This window comes from Canis lupus, chromosome 24 (genome assembly GCF_048164855.1).
Source record: "Canis lupus baileyi chromosome 24, mCanLup2.hap1, whole genome shotgun sequence".
Lineage (NCBI taxonomy): Eukaryota > Metazoa > Chordata > Mammalia > Carnivora > Canidae > Canis > Canis lupus.
The window spans coordinates 30370120-30393485 of record NC_132861.1 but is presented as its reverse complement, the minus strand read 5'-3'; the positions used below and the strand labels follow the sequence as shown (position 1 = coordinate 30393485).

Below are 23366 nucleotides of genomic sequence, written 5' to 3'. Positions count from 1 at the left end.
GCCTCTCTTTCTCTCTGCATCTCTAGGAATAAACAAATAAATAAATCTTTAAAAAAAAATGGACAGGTTAGATGATAGGTACGAATTTTAAATTCACTCTTTTCTGAGGATAAGCTTAGTTTTTTCCTCTTTTTACCAGAACAGCAGGAGATCTATGGATTTAGGATTGCAATTATAAAGTTATTACATATAAAAGAATCCAAACAATGAAGAAGCATGTACAAAATAGCAAGTGTAACTGCCCCCTCCTCTTTTAACATATTCTACTCCAGTGTTCTTTTACTCATAACAAACTACCCCAAAACTTATAGCTTAAAATAGCAAAAAGATTTTATTATTCTCTTGCATGGTTCTGGGGGTTGGTTCAGTTAAGTGGGATCTCTTACCTGGAGTTATCTGAAGGCTAACTCACTCATGTGTCTGATGCCGTGGTTGGGGGAACTCAGAATAACTGATGGCTGATAGTCTCTCCAGTATGATGGCTTTAGAATAGTTGGACTTGCTACTTGGTACTGCAGGGCTCTAAAGGCAGGTGTCACAGATAGAAGGAAAGTCAGGCATATCATTTTTTATGACTTGGCCTTGGAAACCACGCAGGATTATTCTGTATTCTGCTTATTGAGGCAGTACTGCTGGCCTGCCTATGTTCTAGAGCAGGGAACACAGAATCTTCATAGGAGGAGTGGTGAGGTTCTAGAAAGATCATGTATGAAGGAAATATCATTATACCAGTTATGAAAAATGAACACACCAGGGATAACTGCTATTTGCGAATTGGTTTACTGTTAGATCTTTTTCTTTGCATGTACAGATCATATTTTTAAATGCCTACCTAAATAATTGTATCATACTCTAACTTATATTTATTTAATGATATATGATGGTGTCATTACATAAAGATTCACCTTATTTTTTTTGGATATTAAAAATGAGTGAATCATAATTTGCCATAATAGCAGACATTTGAACTTTCTGGAGTTTATGCATAGGAACCTCTCTTGACCCATGTTGGATGAGCCTGCAGTAAATGTTGTGGTAAATAGGACTGAGTAGTTAAAGGTAATAAGCTTTCTCTCTATGCTACTCTTCCAACCATCTGGAAATTGTTTTTTAAATTTGTTTCTTTTACTGCTTCTGCATTCTCTCCCTGCTTTGACCTATTCAGTAAGTTTGTACTTCTGTTTTGATCCCAGAAAAGATGTGCTAGAAATGGGAATATTATCATATATAAAGTTAAGCTATCTTATTATCTTATCTTACAAATTCAAGAATTTTTTTTCTTTCTGTTATGTATAGAAAAGCCATCCTAAATAATTTTTTAAAAGATTTTATTTACTTATTCACGAGAGACACACACAGAGAGAGAGAGAGAGAGAGAGAGAGAGAGAAATAGCGCGAGAGAGAGCAGAGACACAGGCAGAAGAAGTAGGCTCCATGCAGGTAGCCTGACGTGGGACTGGATCCTGGGCCTCCAGGATCATGCCCTGGGCTGAAGGCGGCGCTAAACTGCTGAGCCACCTGGGCTGCCCGCCATCTTAAATTATATAATTTGAATTAGTAGCTTATCAATTAATCAAAAAAGTTGGTTATAGTAAAAATCATTAAAACCTATTACTTAAACATTTTACTTTAATCAAAATACATAATTATACATGTATTCATCAATTGTTTGATACAGGGTAGTGGTTCTCATTTGGGATAATTTAATTGTCACTGCTGGGTGGGCGTGCTGCTGTTGCCATCTAGTGGGTAGTAAAGAAGCCCAGGGATGTGCTGCTGAACATCTTAAAGTTCACGGGTCTGTATTGCTCCCCCTCCTTCCCTTGCAATCCCCAAAGAATTCTTTAGTCCAAAATGTCCATAGTGCCAGGGTGAGGAAACCTTGATCTGAGGTTAAGGCCTTTTCTTGGTATATGAATCCATAGATTGGCACTATACATTAGATTTTCATGCATAAACCATACCCATATGTATTATTTTATGATTTTAAGTTTTGATTTCTTGAAAATGAAAGGAGACCTTAAAGATGCTTATTATATAATCTGTGAATCAAATCAATCCATTATGTTCCCCAAGTTTTGGAGTAGACTCACCCATATCCAATTCAACTTTAATGAATATTAAATATTATATACTTATGTATATAAATATATAATGATTTATTTTTCTATTTGTATCTATTTATATATATATAAGTATAATAGGTTTTAATTAAATTATCTATTATACCAAAATATTCCATCTATTATTTCTATTTAATTTTTATAAGAACTATTCTTCATACTCATATTGTTAGTTTAGATAATATATAATTAAATTTCACAATTGCATATAATAGTGAGAGATATAAACAGAGAGAGATATAAACATATATAAACAGTGAGAGAACAAACCAACCTGTTCTTGGTTGGCACAGAAAGGAGTGTATGAGATAGTAGCTTTTAGCATCCCATATCTGTTTTAGAAGGGGAATTTAGAAGGCACTGTTTGGTTGGAATAGTTGCTTAAGTGGAGATTGGCTAAGAGCTTCTAGGTGAACAGTAAGGACCCAAAGAATTTTTTGTTGTTAAAGTTCACTGAAAACCAACTTTTAAAGTTCACTGAAAACCATTTCTTACTTAAATGAACAAGCCAGAAACCATACACACACATAAAACGAACATAAACAAAAAAACCCCACAAACATAAAATAATGCTATATTACAGTAGAATTTTGTCTTACCCCGCACTGGTAGAATTTGTGATGATAATCATGGAGGATAAGCAGAGAGACAATGCCATTGGTGACCTTTAAAGGAAAGTAATGATCTTCAATAGGATTTTGGTGATCTTGGGTGTTTGGGATTATCAGGGAGCCTTTTCTATCTAAAAATTAATATTATTGTTTTGCTGAGTTCGAGTCCCTTTCATGAACTCCATTTAATCATATTTTTTTATGTGTCTCAAAGACTCTTCCCAGCTGGCTGTTTCCTATTTAACAACTCTATTTTAAGCAGGTTAACTTCCATGATTGTCGTGTGTATTTCTAGATTACCTTAATCTGGACCTTTGCATATTAAACCCCATCAGCCAGTCTTCTGCTTTTTACCAAAACATTTCTTATGCTTTAAAATACTTAAAGTCAGCATCTCAGTTTTCACTAATTAAGTAGTTGATTCAAACACTTTCAGTCTCTGTATTACTAGCACATTTTTTTAGCTTTGATTTTATGAATTTTCAGAATATATGCATAATTTTGGCTACATGAACTTGTGCAAGCTGATTTATTGCCTAATAAAATGGTATTCTTTAGAATTTCATCAGAGATTAAACAGAGAAATCTAGAAAGTGACGCTTTAGATATCCTAAAATGAGTTCTCTCTAGTAACCAGTATCCAGTGGGAAATAGAACCTGAATACATGGTTAATCTTTTCAGAGCTAGATTATTAAGCTAAATTCGAATAGGATTGTTAAAGTTGTTAATTACTATTTCTATAGTTGAGGAAAAATATTAGCTCTTTTTTCCCTGCACTTTCTGTTAATGATGATGTTTTTTTTAATCTAGAGAAATAGGAAGAGAACAATAAGAGATTACCTAGGTCAGCATGACTGGGTTAACTCTTAATGAGATTTTTAAAAATAATTTCTTGCCTTCAAGCTTACATAAAAACAATATATTGTGTAGAAAATTATTTTATTTGTGTATTTATGCAGTTGTCTTATATGACATTTATAAAATGTAGTACATAAAAAATACTCATGGAAACTTTTTTTTAGTCTGCATATCCATTTCCTCTCTCTTTTCAAGCATAATAGTGTAAGTAGAGATTCTTGGGAAGAATTTTTTGGAAATGATGGTTTTGAACAAATTATCAAACTAATGATTCCTGACTTATCAAGATAATAAATTTTAAGTCAAACATATTTTAAATGTTATCAGAGTTATTTGGAAAATAATGGGAATTTTGGGAGGAAAAATTAATTTACTTTAAATGAAAGATTATTTTCCAAATGAGCCATATATGTAGCGTTCAGTTTAGAAGAGGCACGGTAAACATTTTCAGGCCATTTATTGAATGTGTATGGTAACCATGTTTTTCATTGTTGGTACTTGTATCAACAAGCTGTAATGTAGAATTCTTGAAAGGGAGGAACCAAAATAATCTAGTTTATCACTTGTGTCCAATAAGGAAATGAAGGGAGAAAGATGTTCTTGTTTTATTGCCAGGATGGAACTCAGGTTACTTATCTCATTTCACATTCTCTCTATTGTACTACCAGTTACCAGAGGCAACTGAAACTTTCTAATTCAGTGTGCTCAGATTTCTGCAAATATGTGATGGATATGTAGGGGATTTGAATAACTTCCGTTTTTGATAGATTTAGACTTTTAATAGTGTTTCAGTTTATTGCTTTTGATTTTATTATTTATTGAATAATACACATTGTCTAAATATTCTTATACAAGTGATATAAAAGTGATTTGTGCAGTCATTGATTTCTTATATGCCTCTGCACCTGTGTATCATAGGAGGTCTATGGGCTGCTCAGCAACTCTCTGGGATCTTAGGCAGCTTCTTTTCTATTTTTGTTTTGAGTCTCTAGCCATTTACATTATGATGTCCCTCTCCTAGAGATCTCTTAAGTAACATATATATGCTTGGTCATTGTATTGCCTGGTTTAATTAATTGATAGAATTTGCAACATCATGTTGTATAATGTCTAAATAATGGTTTATATCATTTTTTGTATTAATTTCCATATGAACATAGGAACATGTTGTTTGATTTGGCTTGTTTTTTTAATTTTAAAATGAGGGATCCCTGGGTGGTGCAGCGGTTTGGCGCCTGCCTTTGGCCCAGGGTGCGATCCTGGAGACCCGGGATCGAATCCCACGTTGGGCTCCCGGTGCATGGAGCCTGCTTCTCCCTCTGCCTGTGTCTCTGCCTCTCTCTCTCTCTGTGTGACTATCATAAATAAAGAAAAAAAAATTAAAAAAAAAAGGAAAATATAATCAACTTGACTTAGAGGACTTCCCTAGGACCATAAATTATCTGAATTTAAAGACTAGAGTTTTCTCCTTCAGATTCAGACTTTTTTTGTTGAGGGAAAAGGAAGAGAATTGACGTTAATTAGGTATACACACTTTGAACTTTTATCTTTTATTATAAACTTGAAACTCTATTAATAAAACAAAAAAAAATAGATGACCATCTATTAAAATCTGGTTATGTAGAAGGCCTTAAAATTTGATGTTAATAAATATACTTCCAGAGTATTTGGAGCATTTGAAGACATGTTTTTAAAGAAAAGTTAGTTTGACCTCCTCTGATAGTACAATAGCCAGTTGTAGGATAATGAGAAAGCCCTGTAAATAGTTCTTCACAGTATCTGTGGCAACGCATTATGTTTTAAGTTTCTAATCACTGGCTGACTGATTCTTATGTAAACTGTAATAAAAATGAATGGCTAGAAAAATGAAATGGAAAAATAACTAAAGAAATATAATATACAAGTATCCAATATTTTATTATCAGATTCAGCAGATGCAATAATACTACTTTGTCAAATTGTTATTAAAGTTTCTAAATATGTATTCTTAACTTCTGTGATTTCCTAGTAATGGACCAGTTTCATATAGTATCGGTGCTCATAAATAGGCATTGGTTTTCTAAAACTTCACTTTGAGAAGCACTGTTTTAGAATATACAAATGTCACAAATAAGTAGGCTACAAAGCTCTCTTTTTGGAGCAAATACTGTTCCTGCAAACATTATACAGGTGCCTGAACTGCTAAAGTGCTGAATGGTGTCCTGTGACCAAAAAATGAGACATGGAAACTTAGAGGAAAAACACAATTTTAATGAGATGTAATTTAGAAGCACTAATCTCCTTTTCTGTGACAATAAATTTGCCTTTCCTGAACATTTCGTGTAATGAAATCATATAATATATGTCTTTTGTGTTTGATCTTCTTGACTTAGCATAATATTTTTGAGTCTTATACATGTTGTAGCATATATTGGTATTTCATGCCTTTTTATTGCTAAATAATATTCCATTGTATGGAAATAACACATTTTGTTCTTTCACCAGCTGATGGATATTTGGGTTGTTCCTGAATTGGGAGATATTATGAATAATGTTATGTGAACATTGCATGCAACTTTTTGTATGAGCATATTTTCATGTTTCTTGGATAGATACCCAGGAGTGAAATTGTTGGCTTGGATGGAAAATTTCTATTTAACTTTTTGAAACTGCAAAATTATTTTACATTTTCACCAGCAGTATATTAGTGTTGAATTTCCTCACATCCTCGTCGAAACTTGTTATTTTCTTTTTGATTATAATCATTCTTGTGGAAGTGAAGTAATATCTCATTTTGGTACTAATTTGTATTTCACTAATTATATTGAATGTCCTTTCATGTGCTTATTGGTCATTCATGTATCTTTTGTGAAATATACATTCAGGTATTTTGCCCATTTTATAATTGGGTTGTTTGTCTTACTGAATTGTAAAAGTTATTTATATATCTTTTTCCAGATATATGATTGTCAGATGTTTTAACTAATATTTGGCTTTTTCTTTTCTTTCTTTTACTGATATATTTTGAAGTAGAAATCTTCTGAATCTTGGTAATAGTGTTCCTTATTTTATTTTATTTTATAAGATTTTATTTATTTATTCATGAGAGATGCAGAGGGAAAAGTGGGCTCCATGCAGGAAGCCTGATGTGGAACTCGATCCCGGGACTCCGGGATCACACCCTGAGCCAAAGGCAGAGGCTCAACTGCTGAGCCGCCCAGGCACCCCTTTGTTCCTTATTTTAAAGAACCATAAGTGTGGCACCTGAGTTGCACAGTGATTGAGTGTCTACCTTTGGCTCAGGTTGTGATCCCGGGGTCCTGGGATTGAGTCCTGCATCAGGATCCCTGCAGGGAGATCTGCCTATGTCTCTGCCTCTCTCTCTTTCTGTGTTTCTCATGAATAAATAAGTAAAATCTTTTAAAAAAATAACCATAAGGACTAATAAAATGGGAAACTTGTGGCTGGATACCTTACTCTGTTTTCGGCTCTATTTCAGAAAGGATTTACATAATCCTCGAGTTTGCTTGCTGAATGATGTATAAATAACAGTATTTCAAACCAGATATTCTCATATGTATGTTGGGGGAGCTGTTTTACCACCCTATCATTGACAGATCAACTTTTGTTGTAATTCCTCAAGCAGTCAGGTTTCGTAGTTGGAGCAACGAAAACTGACTACAGCTATTTAAGCTAAAAGTAAATTTATTAAATGGATGTTCAGAATCTCTCAGCATTTCTGGGAAGACCAGAGAACCAGGCTTGTACAATGGGAATAACTGTTGGGGGCTGTCCCCTAGCAGGAAAACCCAGCCAGGACCTGTGCTGCTGGCATTAGACCAGTGATGCTGCTGCTTAACTTTTGTTGCTGCCCTGAAACATAATCTTGCTGCAATGATCTTTCTACTTAAGATTCTTTCTGGTTGTTTGTGACACAAATTCCCAATTCACAGACTGAGTTAAGTACATCTGCCTATGCTCTGGAAATTGGGAAATGAGTATTTGGCATTTTCAAGCTTGCTATGAGACAAATCCTATCTCTTATTGGTGTTTAAAAATGCTCAAGTATTTTCTATCTTAAAAAGAAAGCAAAATCTTTCTCAACCTCATTTTCCTATCCAGATTCTGTCATACATCTCTCTCTTTTTTTTCTCTTCTCTGTAGATGATATTGACTGCTCTCACTTCCATTTCCTGACCTTTCATAGACTCCCCAATTCACTATTCTCACTAATCTCCAAAACTGTCTTCTACAGTATAACTAAAATCCATGGACAAATTTCAGTCTTCTAGTTTGATATCTCAACATTTTGTCAACAGTCATGCCTCTTTTTTGAAACATTTACTTTCTTGACTTCTTTGATACCCCCATCTTTTGGCTTTTCTTCTTAGTCTCTTGGAGGCTGCTTCTTGCCCTCCAAATTCTTCAAGTTCCTCAAGGGTCTGCTCCAGGCCCTGTTATCATTGCACACTTCATAGGCAAGCTCATCTATTCCCATAGCCTGTTACCACTTACTAGTCCAGACCTCCCTGTTGAACTTCACAGAGAACTCTGTATCCAGCTAGCCATCTCTTCTTGTGTGTCTCAAAGCCATCCCCAGATCACCATTTCTAGAGGCCACACTCAGGTTTTCTCTTCTTCTAGTATTGTTTGAAATGACACCACTGGGGCACCTGGGTGGTTCAGTGAATCTGCCTTTGGCTTAGGTTATGATCCCAGGGTCCTGGGATTGAGTCCGGTATTACGCTCCCCTAAGGGAGCTTGCTTCTCCTTCTGCCTATGTCTCTGCGCCTGTCTTTGTGTCTCTCATGAATAAATAAACAAAATCTTAAAAAAGAAAAATGAAATGACACCACTAATCAAACATCTGTTTAAGCTAGAATCCTGGAGAGTACCTCTGGCTTTTCTGTCTCCTTCATACCACATCTTCTAGAATTCCATTTTAGTGAAAAATAACTTTGCAAATTCATGAATTCTCTCTCTTACTCTTATAGCCCAAGCCACAGTCCATGGTGGCCCGAAATGGTTACTGTAGAATTTATAATAATACTCCCTGGTACTGGTCTTGCCCTCTTTCCCATAGGCTAGCTAGGTGAATAATGTTGCTCCTTAATCTTTTAATGGTAATCCTTTGCCCTTAGGATAAAGTCCGAACTATTTAATGTGCCTTATAAGGCTCCCTAGGATACCTGCACCTACTTATCTGTGGAATTCTTTATATCTACTTTTCTTCTTGTAATTGGTATTCCAGCTATACTGAATTTTAGCTTCTTATTTGGACGGTCCTCTTCCTGCCTCTGTTATCTCATCTGCTATTTAAGTATCTTCTACTTCCCACTTCTTCCCACTTCTACTTTCCCTAAATTATAAGCCTGAATTATCAAAATGGATATTAGAAAATTATTGCAACTTACATAATAAAATCTGTGTTTAGGAACTTAAGAAGAAATTGTAAGATCAAATATTCTGAGATCAAATATACCACCTACCTATTAAAGTATGGTCAATAGGAAATTAAACTTATCAATTAAAAGTTTATGAAATTTAATCCTATTAGAATAATCTTTTCACACTTTTAACCCCAGAGAGTCACTATTGTGCAAGGGAGGCAAATATATGAAATATGCCTTCACTCTACTTCTTTATCCTGATAAACATCTGTATCAACTTCAGCCTAGCATCCTTTGAACCATAGCACTAGCGGCAGCTATTACAGATGATGTGGCAATGAAACCTCTTTGATATCCTTTTCATAAGCACGGGCTACTCATTTTGAACTAATAAATGAATGTTTTCATTTCAGTGAGAATTTTTTTTTCCTCTGTTCTTATTTCGGTGAGAACCTATTTATTTGCTTAGAATTTATTCCACTTTATTTGAAAACAGTGTTGGCTTCAAATACCTATAATGGAAATGAAGTGCTTTATAAAAGTGCTTTAGTAAAAAATGAGTGTAGTATAAACATATGCAAATAGAATGAAAGAATTACAAAGAAAATTTCTACAGAACACCAAAATATTGCCATTTCAGCATGTAATCAGCATAAAAATTATTAATGAGATGTTTTACATCCTTTTTCATGCCACGTCTTCAGAATTATTATATGTTCTACACTTATAACACATCTCGGTTGGGATTAACCACCTTGCAAGGGCTCAGTAACCACATATGGCTGGTGGCTACTTTTAGTAGGCAGTGCAATTTTAAAGTTTCTGCTTTATCTGAATGCTGCCTCTTCCATTTCCTCAAGTTGGTCATCTGTAGTCAGCCAAACCATCCCAGCCTAGAGTTTTCTTTGTTGGGGATTTTTAAACTGGAATTCAACTTTAAGAGCTGTTGGACTATTCAATTTATTTCTTTTGGTAATTTATATATGTCAAGGAGTTGGTCCATTTCATCTTAGTTGCTGAATTTATGGACATAGGTTTGTTTTTTTATTCTTTTAAATCTCTGTAGGGTCTCGAGTGATGTCTTCTCTTTGATTATCAAAAAACCATAACTGATGAAATGTTTGAGCTTCATTTTAGTGTATAAATATCATTTTACCACTAACATACCAAGCTTAAATGCTTTCAGCCTTTCACTTAGTGTAAGTGTCTAAAACTAGAAGAATTGAGGTCATTCAAAAAAATAGTCATTTTCTCTTTACTATTAAGCAAGCTGATGGTTACCAGAAGGGTTGGTGGGGATATGGGTGAAATTCGTGATGAGGATTAGAGTGCACTTTTGATGAGCTCTAGGTATTGTATGCAAGTGTTGAGTCACTGTATTATACACCTGAAGCTAGTATTACACTCTACGTTAAGTAATTGGAATTTAAATAAAAACTTAAAAAAAGGACAAACATAGTTATCACATGACTAAACAAATAATTTAAAAAGGTTTCCTGTTGGTGTTAGCAAAGTAATTTAAGCATGTGAATTCAGTGAAGACTACTAAAATCATAATCCAGTTTTAAACAGCAGGAGCCTCTTCTGAAGACATTATCCAAATATTGTAGCAGTTTTTATAGCATCTCTTTATACTGTCAAGTCTAAATTGAAAATTAGAGAATTGAAAAACATGGAAGTTTTTTTTCTTGGCCAAAGTACCAAGAGGAAAGTGACAGAATAGAATATTGGTTGCTTAGTGTTCCTGTCATAGCCAACTTTCCTTGTGCAGTGAAGGATTAACTCTGGTAGCAGAAAATGCAAAAGAAAGATATAGGATATCCACAACCTGAATGACCTGTTTATGATTCTGGATGTCAAAAAATACACCGTTCAACTTTCTTTCAGCCAAGAACATATCCTTGAAGGGTAAATAATTTGAATTGTTATATTACCAACTCTTGTTGAAAATACCCTAAGGGAAAACAAGTAAAGCTAAAAAACTTCCTTTTTAAAAATTTTTGTATAAAATCAGTACTCACAGATCTTTGCTAGAAAAATTTAGTCTTTGTTTATCCTTTTTAAAGTTCGAAGGTAACTGTACATATGGATATTGTTTAGGTGAGTTACCATTACCTTAATTTAAAAATGAAAGCCTTAGTCAAAAGATCTTTCAAATGTTAAATATTATAAAGAACAACCAGAGTGTTTTTTTTAAAGCTAGGCTCAGAGATGTATTGCATACAAAATTGGCTTATGAATAAACAATTATGTTTATTGTGACAAATATAGCATTTTAAAAATATTTCTTCCAAGACTTAACATTAGCCGGGTAAACTTGACAACAACTCTAGTTTCAAATCTGTATGTGTTACCCTCTTATATATTCTTTATTCAGTTCACCAAATTTCTGTTAAATTCCTACTATGAACAAGATACTGCAGTGGGGCTAGGATGCAGTTGTGAATAAGACAGACTTGGTCACACCAAACCAATAAACTGTACTCATAAATTAAGACACTGGACAATATTTGTTTAAAATGTGAATACTCTATCAGTTGTATTATTATGAGAATTTTTTGTGTTAAGTTCAAATTCAACAGTAACTCCTGTGATATCCAAACATGTTTATTTATACTCACATGTTCATGCATACCTGTACATATATACATATGTGTATTGCCATGTTTGGAACATAATTAGACTATAGTAGTTGACAGCATAGACTCTGAAGTTTGAATTCTGGGTTGAATTCTGGATGTGCTCTTTCTAAGCTGTGTGATTTTAAACAAGTTAATATTGTCACCTGTCCCATAGGGTTAGATTTAATGAGCTGCTTGATGTGAAGCACATAGATTTAGTGCCTGTTGTATACTTAGGGCTCTGTATGGTCAACTAGTTAATTAGTATGTCAACTAATACCTGTGTTTTGCCAGAAAATAAGTGATTTTATTAATTTGAAAAAATTAGAATAAAGCCTATGAAGTCTCTCTTAGCTGCAAATGAGCTTTTTCTTGTGTTAACTGAACTAGTTACATTTGTTTGGAGGTTTTTTTCCTCCAATTCTGACCTAACAGATTCTTTCTATTTTAATTTCATAGGCCAGAACTGTGTTATATGGACACCTCTACTCTTCTTTCTTCCCCCAAGATTGATTGATTGATTATTTATTTATTTATTTATTTATGAGAAAGAGAATGTGTGTGCGCATGTGAGCAAGAGCATGGCAGAGCCTGGGGATGAGGGAAGGAAGAGGGAAAGAATCTCAAGCAGATGGAACACTGAGCTCAGAGCCCGACTTCGGGCTTGATCCTGCCTGCAACCTTGAGATCTTCAGCCAAAACCAAGAGTCAGATGCTTAATCAACTGAGACACCCAGGTACCCCAGGACACTTCTACTCTTAAGAGTGGTGACTCCTATTGCTACCATAAACAAAATCAGAGTTTTGTTAGTAGAGAATAAAAAAAGATTTTTAACAAGCAGTTAGCAATATCTGCTATAATTATTTTCTGTAGAATAGTATTTCTTTTTCTTATTTTCATATCATATCAGGAATTTCCTTCCAAGCAAAACAAAAAAAGCTTGATACAAAATAAAAGTACTGGAAATAATTTGATATTATTATAAATGCATCATGTGCCATGCCACCACCTTTTAAGTGACATGGTGATGTTATAAACAAAGATTGATAGCCACTTGGTCCTAAATATTAGGTGATCTTGACTCCAATGAATTTTTAATTTAGCCTCTCTTTTCTGAAGAGGGAGGATAGTTTAAGTACATCATACATATTTTTTGTACTTGAAATATATGTAAGGGACAAAGTTATTTTGGTACTGGTTGAAATTTATCCCATGACTATTTTGTGCTGACATAGTAGAAAAGACACAGGTGTTATTATTATTATTAAGGTATTATGTGGTTGGATCATATTAGGAGTTTAATCTTATTTAATGATTCTGTATGAACATGTATCCCTCATACCCAAATATTTCCTCTAAAAAATTAATGAACAAATACCTATTGATCACATAACATACTAGAGATTGTGCTTAGGTTTTAGAAAAAAATAATATGAATGAAATAGTATTCTAACCTTATCAGATTTACTGTCTAATGGGGGAGATAGGAATATAAATGAAGGAAGCAGTGTGATTATTTCCATAGTAGAAGTATGCCCAAGGTAGTATAGAAGCAAAGGGAAGGAAAGTGCTTAATTCTGGTTTGATTTTTGAGAGGAGAGTCTCAGAAAGGGTTTCATCTATCTTTAAAGAGACTAGAAGTTCTGTAAAATAATGAAGGGATGAAATAATAATAGTGGAAAACCTAGGATAGATGAAATTGCTAACTTCAGTGGAGATTTATTTTACTTCCTATTTTGAGTTCCTATATTGAAGTAATCTTAAGTAAACTAAACAGAGAAGAAAACTGTATGGATTCTAGTATAATTTGTAACAACTAACTGCTTCTGAATGCCTGTAACATTGTGATGATCAAAAAAGAAAGCTTTTATTTTTTTATTTATTTATGATAGTCACAGAGAGAGAGAGAGAGAGAGAGAGAGGCAGAGACACAGGCAGAGGGAGAAGCAGGCTCCATGCACCGGGAGCCCGACGCGGGATTCGATCCCGGGTCTCCAGGATCGCGCCCTGGGCCAAAGGCAGGCGCCAAACCGCTGTGCCACCCAGGGATCCCAAGAAAGCTTTTAAAATGAACATTTCATCAACATTTAGATTGCATTTAAGCCAAACATATTTCCATAGTTCCCTTGTCATCATTTGATGTCAAAATGATGGCTAATGACCTTTCATTCTTAGTTTGCTCACACAATGAGTAGTGTGGTATAAAGGAAGCCCGTAAAGGTTCTGGAAAGATTTTAGTTTCTTTCCCTACAGGAAAAGTAAGCATTCACGGACAATACTGATAGTGCGGTGAAACATTAGTAAATATGATTGACCAAATAAGACAACATGGTTAGGAGTTACTTTAGTAATGACTTTGATAACTGAAGGTGTTTGATTTTACTTAATGTTAAAACTGCAATATTACTCCAAGATACATATGTCATTTGAAATACAGAACATGAACCATGATAAACAAAACATGTTTGTGGTTAATTTGAAAAGAAATATATAGAGCATGTAAAAATAATTATCTTTTATATTCTTGGATTACTAAATAACAAAAAAACAAACCTCTTATCATTGGGTACCTTACCATTTTATGGAAGTTGAGAAGATCTCCACAAACGTGTTAGTGATCCAGTCAGCACGTACCAAAGTGTTGAATTATACTAAATTAGCAAATGAGAATTACATAAGAAACCATCACAAAGATAATACTTAAAAGAGGAGTAATAGAAAAGAGAAATAATTATGAACTAAAGTCTTTAGGAAAAACTTCAGAGAAGAGGCTGGACCTAAGCTTAACCTTGAAATAATAAATCATTACTTTGGTAGGCTTTTATTTCTAAATTCTACTTTTTTTTTTTAAAGCACTTTATCTTTGCAAAGACAAATCTGTGCTTTGAGAAATCAAACAAGTCATTCTCTTGTATAATGGAATCTTTGTGGCTTATCAGTAGTTGGAATCAAAAAATTATGAATTCTGTACTTCTAGTGATAGACACATGGATGCAAGTGCATGTGTGTTCACACACACAATTTTCATATAATTTCAAGCAGTTCTCAGATCTCTGGTTAAGAACACACTAGGCGTTACATTAATCCTGTAGTTGTTTTCTTAAATTATTCTATAATGGGGACTTTGAACCCATAAAATTTTGTTTGAAGAAGAGTGACAATGGGGGTGCTTGGGTGGCTCAGTCGATTAAGCATCTGCCTTCAGTTTAGATAATTATGATCCTGGGTCCTGGGATTGAGCCCCAAGTGGAGCTCCCTGCTCAGTGGGGAATCTGCTTCTCTCTCGCCGTCTTCTTCTTCTCTTGCATGTGCTTTTTCTTGTACTCTCTCTTTCAAATAAATAAATAAAAATCTTAAAAATAGGGATGCCTGGGTGGCTCAATGGTTGGGCCTTCGGCTCAGGTCATCATCCCAGAATCCAGGATCTAGTCCTGCATCGGGCTCCCTGCGGGGAGTCTTCTTCCTCTGCCTGTTTCTCTGCTGTCTCTCTCTCTCTCAGTCTGTGTCTCTCATGAATAAATAAATAAATCTTTAAAAAAAATCTTAAAAATAAAGTGACAATATGTTACTAATCTGTCAGCTACTGTAAATATATACTACTATATATTATAGAGTATAGTAATAGTATAATAATGCATTCCGTATTCTACTGTGAATTCTGTTTTATCCAGAATGTGTTTTGGTAGCAATCATACTTTTCTGGAATAGTATAAAGTGATGCCATGTACCCAATCTCATTTTACACATGAAGTAATAAATCATGTGTAAAGGCTTGTAGGTAAGCATTTTCCCCTTCTTGTTCTTGTTCTTTTTTTTTTTTTTTGTTCTTTTTTTTAAATATATATATATATATATATATATTTTTTTTTACTGTGATGAATGCATATAACATTTGATCATTTGAACAACTTTAATGTATACAGTTCAGTGACATGAAGTACATTCACAATGTTGTGCTATAATTACCACTGTTTAATTCCGGAACTTTTCATAACTGCAGAAGGAAACCTTATATTAAACAGTCTGTCGGTCTGTCTCAGTTCTCCCCTCCACCCCTCTCCCCCCCTGCAAGGACTGATCAACTTTCAATCTCTATAGAGATTTGCCTATTCTGAGAATTTCTTTTTTTTTTTTTTTAATTTTTATTTATTTATGATAGTCAAACAGAGAGAGAGAGAGGCAGAGACATAGGCAGAGGGAGAAGCAGGCTCCATTCACCGGGAGCCCGACGTGGGATTCGATCCCAGGTCTCCAGGATTGCGCCCTGGGCCAAAGGCAGGCGCCAAACCGCTGCACCACCCAGGGATCCCTATTCTGAGAATTTCATGTGAATGGAATCATATGCTGTGTAGGTTTTATGTATGACTTATTTTACTTAGCATAATATTTAAATTTTTAAAATATTATTTTTAATATTATTTTTAAATATTTTAAAAAATATTTAATATTTTTAAGGTACTGATTCATGTACAGGAATCAGTACCTTATTCTTTTTATGGCCTAATAATATTATGTTATATAGGTATGCCACCTTTTGTTCATTCATCAATTGATAGGCATTTGGGTTGTTTCTGCTTTTGTCTCTTATGAATAGTGCTGCTATGAAAATTTGTGTACAAATTTTTGTTTGAACATTTGTTTTCAGTTCTTCTGGGTTTATACCTAGAAGGAGAATTTCTGGAACTACCACATAGTAATTTTATGTTTAATTTCTTGAGGAACCACCAAACTGTTTCCACAATGACTGTGCCATTTTATATTCCCATCAGCAGGGGCTCCAATTTTTCCACATTTTCATTCACACTTGCTAGTTAACATTTTTAAAAAAATTCTAGCCACCATGGTGAGTATAAAGTGGTATCTTATAGTTTTTCCCTGATGACTAATGTTGAGCATCTTTTCATGTGCCTGTTGGTCATTTGTATATCTTCTTTGGATAAACGTCTATTCAAGTCCTCAGTCCATTTTTGCATTTGGTGGTTTGGTATTTTTATCATTGACTTTTAAGAGTTCTTTGTAATTTCAAATATTAATCTTTGTCAGATACATGATTTGCAAGTGTATTTTCCCATTCTTTGGCTTGTGTTTCCATTCCTGTGATAGTGTCCTTTGGCGGACAAAAGTTTAATTTTGATGAAGTTCAGTTTACCTGTTTTGTTTTGTTTTTTGTTTGTTGCCCAAGGTTTTAGTGTTTTCTAGCCAAGAAATCCTTGCCAAATCTGATGTTATAAAGATATTTCCCCTATGGTTTCTTCTAAGAGTTTTAGAATTTTAGCACTTTTATTTGCATTTATATATTCGGGCCATTTTGAGGTAATTTTTATATGTGGTTTTTCTTTTTCTGATTGTTGAAGAAAGTGAAGTTCAATAAAATCATGGATCACATATAAGTAACAGAATGGATTATCTGTCATATTAGTAACTTTTCTTCTACACCATGGGTTCATAAACTACCAGAGGCCAAGTCTGGCTGATCACCTGTTTTTGCTCAGGAGCTAAGAATGATTTAAAATTTTCAATATATGAAAAAAATCAACAAAATATTATTTTATAACATATAAAAATTTCATTGTCCACGAATATAGTTGTAGTGGAATATACCCAAGCTCATTTATGTCTTATTTGATGACTAGAGTATATCAGGTGTTTTGCATCAATGATTAAGAGTTGAGCCCCTGAGGAATATCTTGAAGAGACTAAGCCAAGATTTACATCTGATCAAACTGGTTTGCAGAGAAGACTCCCTGCCCCTCTCTACCCACCCCCTCACCAGAGTGTTTTCCTTAATCCTCGTTTTTTTCTTTCTAAACTAGAGCCATATAGTTACTGTTTAATCTTTTCTTTTGTTTCTTTATTGGCAAACAGTATATTTCTTGGTGCCTGCTTTCAGCTATGTGGTGGTGATAGGAAAAAAAAAAAAGATTTTTTTTTAAGCACATCGAGTTCTATAGGTGAAAATTAAATGTGTTTCTAAGTAAAATACTACAGGTAAAGCACCTTGCCTCAGTCAGAAATATTGACTTAGTCATGAAGGTTTGACTAAAAGCACCAATAACCCTGAAAGTCATTTGTGAAGATATATCATTATTTTATAGGCATCCATCTGTACTATTTCTTTCTCATGATGTTGCTTCTTTTTTTTTTTTTGGTCTTTTTATGAAAGGCATCTTTTATTTCAAAAAAATATTTTTATTTAATCCTTATAAAGTTAATTTGTCCATGTTTTTAAAACAAATATAATTCTAAAAATAAGCTACTTGTGACTAACGGCTGTTCTCTTCAACTATTGTGTTTGATGACCTTGAATCTACTACCTTTAAATACTTACAGTAGGTGAAGGGTTGGATTCAATTAAAGTTTAGTGTGCAGATGGCAAAAATATTTACTCAAATGAAGCACAAACATTTACCAGCTTTAATTCTTTGATATTTATTTGATTATAGTAAAATGAATCTGAATTTGTTGCTGGCCTTCTAAAAAATTTGGTAAAACCCTTGAAGCATTTGTATTTAAATATAAAAGAATTTTGTGACTTTATTGATGATTATACACACATACCCAACCATACCCCCTATGTATGTATACATTCCTTTAAAAGGTTGATAGATTAGGGGTGCCTGGGTGGCTCAGTTGGTTAAGCATCCAATTCTTGATTTTGGCTTAGGTCCTGATCTCAGGGTTGTGGGATAGAGCCCCATGTTAGGCTTCACACCCAGTGAGGAGTCTGCTTGAGAGATTCTCTACCTCTTCTTTTACCTCTCCCCTGCATTTGCACCTTGCACCCTTACACATGCACACGTGTATGCTCCTGCTTTCTCTTTCTTTTATATTAATTATTTATAAAAAAGATTGATGGATTAAATATATTAAATTTATAATGTTTTGAGTTTTTACCTTTGATTTTGAGAAAATGCCTCTGTCATAAAAATGACAGTACTTCCATTGGAGAAATACGAATTAAAACCACAGTGAGATACTATTACCTCACACCAGTCAGAATGGCTAAAATTAACAACTCAGGAAATAGCAGATATGGATGAGGATATAGAGAAAGGGGAACCCTCTAACACTGTACTCTAACACTGTTGGTGGGAATGCAAACTGATGCAGCCACTCTGGAAAACAGTTTGGAGGTTCCTCAAAAAGTTAAAAATAGAGCTACCCTATGACCCAGCAGTTGGACTACTAGGTATTTATCCTAAAGGATACAAACATAGTGATTAGAAGGGGCACATGGGCCTCAATGTTTATAGCAGCAGTGTTCACAATAGCCAAAATATGGAAAGAGCTAAGATGTCCATCCACAGATGAGTGGATAAAGAACACACACATGCATAGAAACACACACACACACAAAGTAATATAATGGAATATTACTCAGCCATCAAAAAGAACAAAAATCTTACCATTTGCAATGATGTGCATGGAACCAGAAGATATTAAGCTAAGTGAAATAAGTTTGTCAGAGAAAGACAAATACCATGTAATTTCACTCGTATGTGGAATTTAAGCAAAAAAAAAAAAAAAAAAAAGATGAACATAGGGGAAGGGAAGGAAAAAAGACAAAAACAGACAGGGAGGCAAATCGTAAGAGAATTATAGGAAACAAACTGAGAGTTGCTGGAGGGGTGATGGGTGGGAAATGGGGTAATTGGGTGATGGACATCAAGGAGGGCACTTGAAGTAATGAGCAGTAATGAGCATTGGGTGTTGTATGCAACTGATGAATCACTGAATTCTAGCTCTGAAGATAATAATACAGTATATGTTGCTTAAATTGAAATTAAATTTAAAAATTTTAAAAAAATACAGTGCTTCTAGCAACCTCCTTACTTATTCCAGATCTAGTATAAGAAGCATTCAATTTAATTCTTAATTTACTAGACTAGACTTTCTAAGATAAGGCTTTAATACTATGAGTTCAGTAATTTGTTTTAATTATTTCAGTAGCAATTTTTATGAGAACAGTCTTTAATCAGATAATCCATATAAAAATATGAAATTGCCACTGAAACAACTATAAAGAACTACTACTACCATAAACAACTACCATAAAGAAGACTTACATGGTACTATGCATGCTAGTTGGACCTAGTCTAGGAAGTCAGTAAAGACTTTCTTGTCCTGAGATCTGAAGGATGAGTGGAAGTTAACTGATCTGTGGGAGGAAAGAAAATCATTTGAAACAGAAACTCTGTGGTAACTTGGGAGTTTGACAAGAATCAGGATCAACCAGTATGATTATAGAGGTGAAAGATCTGAAAGATCTGATACAAAATAAAGCAAGGAGAATAGCATGGGGTCAGATTATCCAATGCTTTTTATATGTCTTAAAAATTTTGGTCTTTATCCTAAGAGTAAGTCTTTTAAGCAAGAATATGTGTTTTAATGTTTTGAAAAATGTTACTCTGGTTGCTCTGTAAAGAATGATTGTGGGAGGGGAAATGAGGAAGCAGGACTAATCAAAGTGATGGTAGCTTGCACTTGGATGGTAGTAGTCATGATCTTGGCAGTTGATGGAGGTAAGTGACAGAGTCCAGAAGTATTTGGTAAATTAAATTGGCAAGACTTTGAATGGGCAAATGAAAGAGTGTTAAGATATCAAGTATAACTTCAAGGTCTGGCTTTTACAGTCTTCTTGGAGGTTGTTACCATTTACTGAAATAAGACAGTGGTTTTGGATTATTTGTTTAGGATATGGAGATTGGGGAGTGGGAAACATTCCTGCATTCCCTATGGACTTGTTTGAGTTTCATGAACTAGATATTTATGTCTGGAGCTCAGAGTACAGAGAGATATGGAGAGATTTATGGAGAGATAAATTTGTGAGGTCCCCTCTGACTACCCATTTTACAGTGAAACAATGCTGTCCCTTACCCCATACACTCTTGGTTTTTCTGTGCTTTTTTCCTCTCCTACAGAACTTATTTTCTAACATGTCATTTGTCATGTCATATGATACAACATATGTCACACAATGCCTATGTTTATTGTTTATCATTTATATCCTCCCCCAAGTCCCAATAGGTAGGCTCCAGGAGGGCAAGAATTTTTGTCTTCATTGTGTCTCCCATGTGGAGATCAGTGCCTGGCATTTTAGTAGGCCTTCACTAAATATTTATTGAATGTTAAAAGAATGAGTGAAGGGAATGAGACAGAGAATGTAGGGCTAGCTTGAGATAAGAAAAAGGATATTTTACTATTGTTAAGAGTTTTAGGAAGAAAGAATAGGATGGATACAATTGTAGGTATGTTTTTTGTGTTTCATGCTGGAAAGATGTCAGTTCTTGCCTACTGGTTATTTTCTCTAGAGTTGGAGAAAGGTCATCATTCACAAGAGAGATGACTGTCAATCAGAGGATCAAAAAATGGAGATTTGCAATAGCTGTGATGGCATGTGGAAGAATACATTAAGCAGAGAAATGTAGGATTGTTCCCTTGCATGGAGGTCTCCTTTGAGATCAGTAGTGATGAGTTAATAACGGAATCAACTCACCCTTTGGAGATCCTCCCTGGTAACTGCTTGGTTGCTCAGGTGCAGTCATGCATGGAGAAAGTAGATAATAATAGGATATCTGAGCTATTAATTTTGTTGGAATAGCATTTTGAGTGATGATCAGGGTCCAAAATTTTACCTTGGCAATGGATGGTTAAAGTGGCATGAAGGAGAGTATCACTGGAGATGACCCAAAGGTGTACTGTTGGGAAAGCAGTTCTCTTGGAATTGAAAGTATCTAGGATGATGATAAGGCTTAGGGAAAGGAGGCTGTAAACTGGATTCCAAAGACTTACCCAACGAGGAGAGAATGACCAAAAAGTTAGGAAATGACAGCAGGGATGAGGGGAGAAATAGTAATAGAGCTGAAAGGTGAGAGGATCTGTGTATCAAAGAAATGGGTTTTTGTTATTTAGCGTGATGATAAAAGAGTCATTTTTGGAGGTTATGCTGGGACCAAGGAAACCCATTTTTCCCTCCAGGCTCTGAGGTAACTATCTTGTGGGGAAAAACACACACACACACACACACACACACACACCCATACACACACACCACTGGATGGGCTGCAAGTAAGTATTGTACTTGGAGGGGAATCAACTTTATTTTGAAGTAAGGGGGTACAATCAGAAAAAAGCTTTGAGATAAAATATCCAGGTTATTACTAAAGACATGCCAGAGGCACACTGGAACGGTTTGGAAGGTAGAGAGGCATAGGTAGAATGAATTGGCAGGAAAGCACAGGGCATTCTGGGCATAGACTTTTAACATGATGAAAAGCATTTTGTTCTTATTTTAGCTGCCTTTTTTTTTTTTTTTCAATTGAAATGAAATTCACATAACGTAAATTAACCATGTTAAAGTGTACAAATCAATGGCTTTTAGTGTGTACACAGTTTTGTACAGCCATCACTTCAGTCTAGTTCCAAAACATCCCCAAAGGAGACCCCATATAAGCCATCGCTTTCTATTCCTTCCTCTCGTATCAGTTGTCATTTTGAGGTTGTTAGGCCCTGAGCCTAACGGCAGAAAAACATGTCTTACTTGGCTAGGTGATGGTGGACATAGAACACACTCATTGAAATGTGTAATAGAGGCTCTAGAAACTGGATGTGCCACTGTTACTTCAAACATATTTCTGAAACCAGACTCTGTTACTAAAAACAGCTCCTCTCCATCTGGACTTCCATATCATTCTCCTAGTAACTGAGTCTAAGCTCTGGCAGACTTTTTACCTTCTCCCACAGTTATCACCATACTCTGATAAATTTCTTCCTTCCTTTCTGTTCTCACTGCTTTCACTTTATCCTGCATCCTTATTTTTTTTTATTTTTTTATCCTGCATCCTTATTAACTTATGCCTGATCTTTCATAACAAGTTTCCTTGCCTCCAGTTTCTTCTTTATCCTCTAATGGATGGCGTAGTCCATTTCAGAAGCTGCTGCTGAATATAATGTGATACCCATGGCATTCTGTAATCCACCCTTTCTCATATGGTTGTTTTGGTGATCAAATGAGATAATGTGAGTGAGATATTGTATAAATATCAATTATTTGATACTTGTACTAATTACTCTAGTTATTAAAATTCATCCTTTTCTCTCATTGTTACCTTTACCAGCCTCTGACTTCCGTCAGACCGGTGTAGTCAGTATACCACTTATTTGGTGTTAGGTCTTTCTGCCTTAAATTATTGTTGTTTGGGGATCCCTGGGTGGCGCAGCGGTTTAGCGCCTGCCTTTGGCCCAGGGCGCGATCCTGGAGACCCAGGATCGAATCCCACGTCAGGCTCCCGGTGCATGGAGCCTGCTTCTCCCTCTGCCTGTGTCTCTGCCTCTCTCTCTCTCTCTGTGACTATCATAAATAAATAAAAATTTAAAAAAAAAAAAATTATTGTTGTTTGTTTGTAATTGTATCTGAGTTTTCTTGACAATTATGTTACAAGTGTAGAGAACCTGTTACTCAATACCTGAGTATTGTGAATATAAATTATAAGCAAATGTTATGTGCTTATGATATAATATGCTATTGAGAGAGTCCCCAGAAATTCTTTTAGGAACTATGGCTGCCCTTTGTCCTCAATTCCCTTTTTGTTTGTTTTTTGTTAGCATGTAGATTTTCAGCATATTTTAACTAGAAGCATTTTTTTTGCATTAAATTAATAATATCTATTTATAATCTTATTTCAGGAGAGAAGATTTAAGACTACATTATTTTTCAGTATGTAATATATCCCATATGATTAAAAATTAACAAATGTAAGAAATTACATGTTGACAGTTGGAA

General features: G+C 34.7%; 1 protein-coding gene across 21 annotated transcripts in view; it reads left to right on the top strand.

The window, feature by feature from the left end:
- HMBOX1 (homeobox containing 1) overlaps nucleotides 1-23366 on the top strand; it is a 191277-nt gene that overhangs the window by 14154 nt on the left and 153757 nt on the right. Inside the window, exon 2 of one of the 21 annotated variants that reach the window (XM_072796112.1) lies at nucleotides 12043-12320. The exons of the other annotated variants lie outside the window; for them this stretch is intronic. The gene's annotated coding sequence lies outside the window, so the exon portion shown is untranslated. The remainder of the gene's footprint in view (nucleotides 1-12042; nucleotides 12321-23366) is intronic. 21 annotated transcript variants of the gene reach the window in all.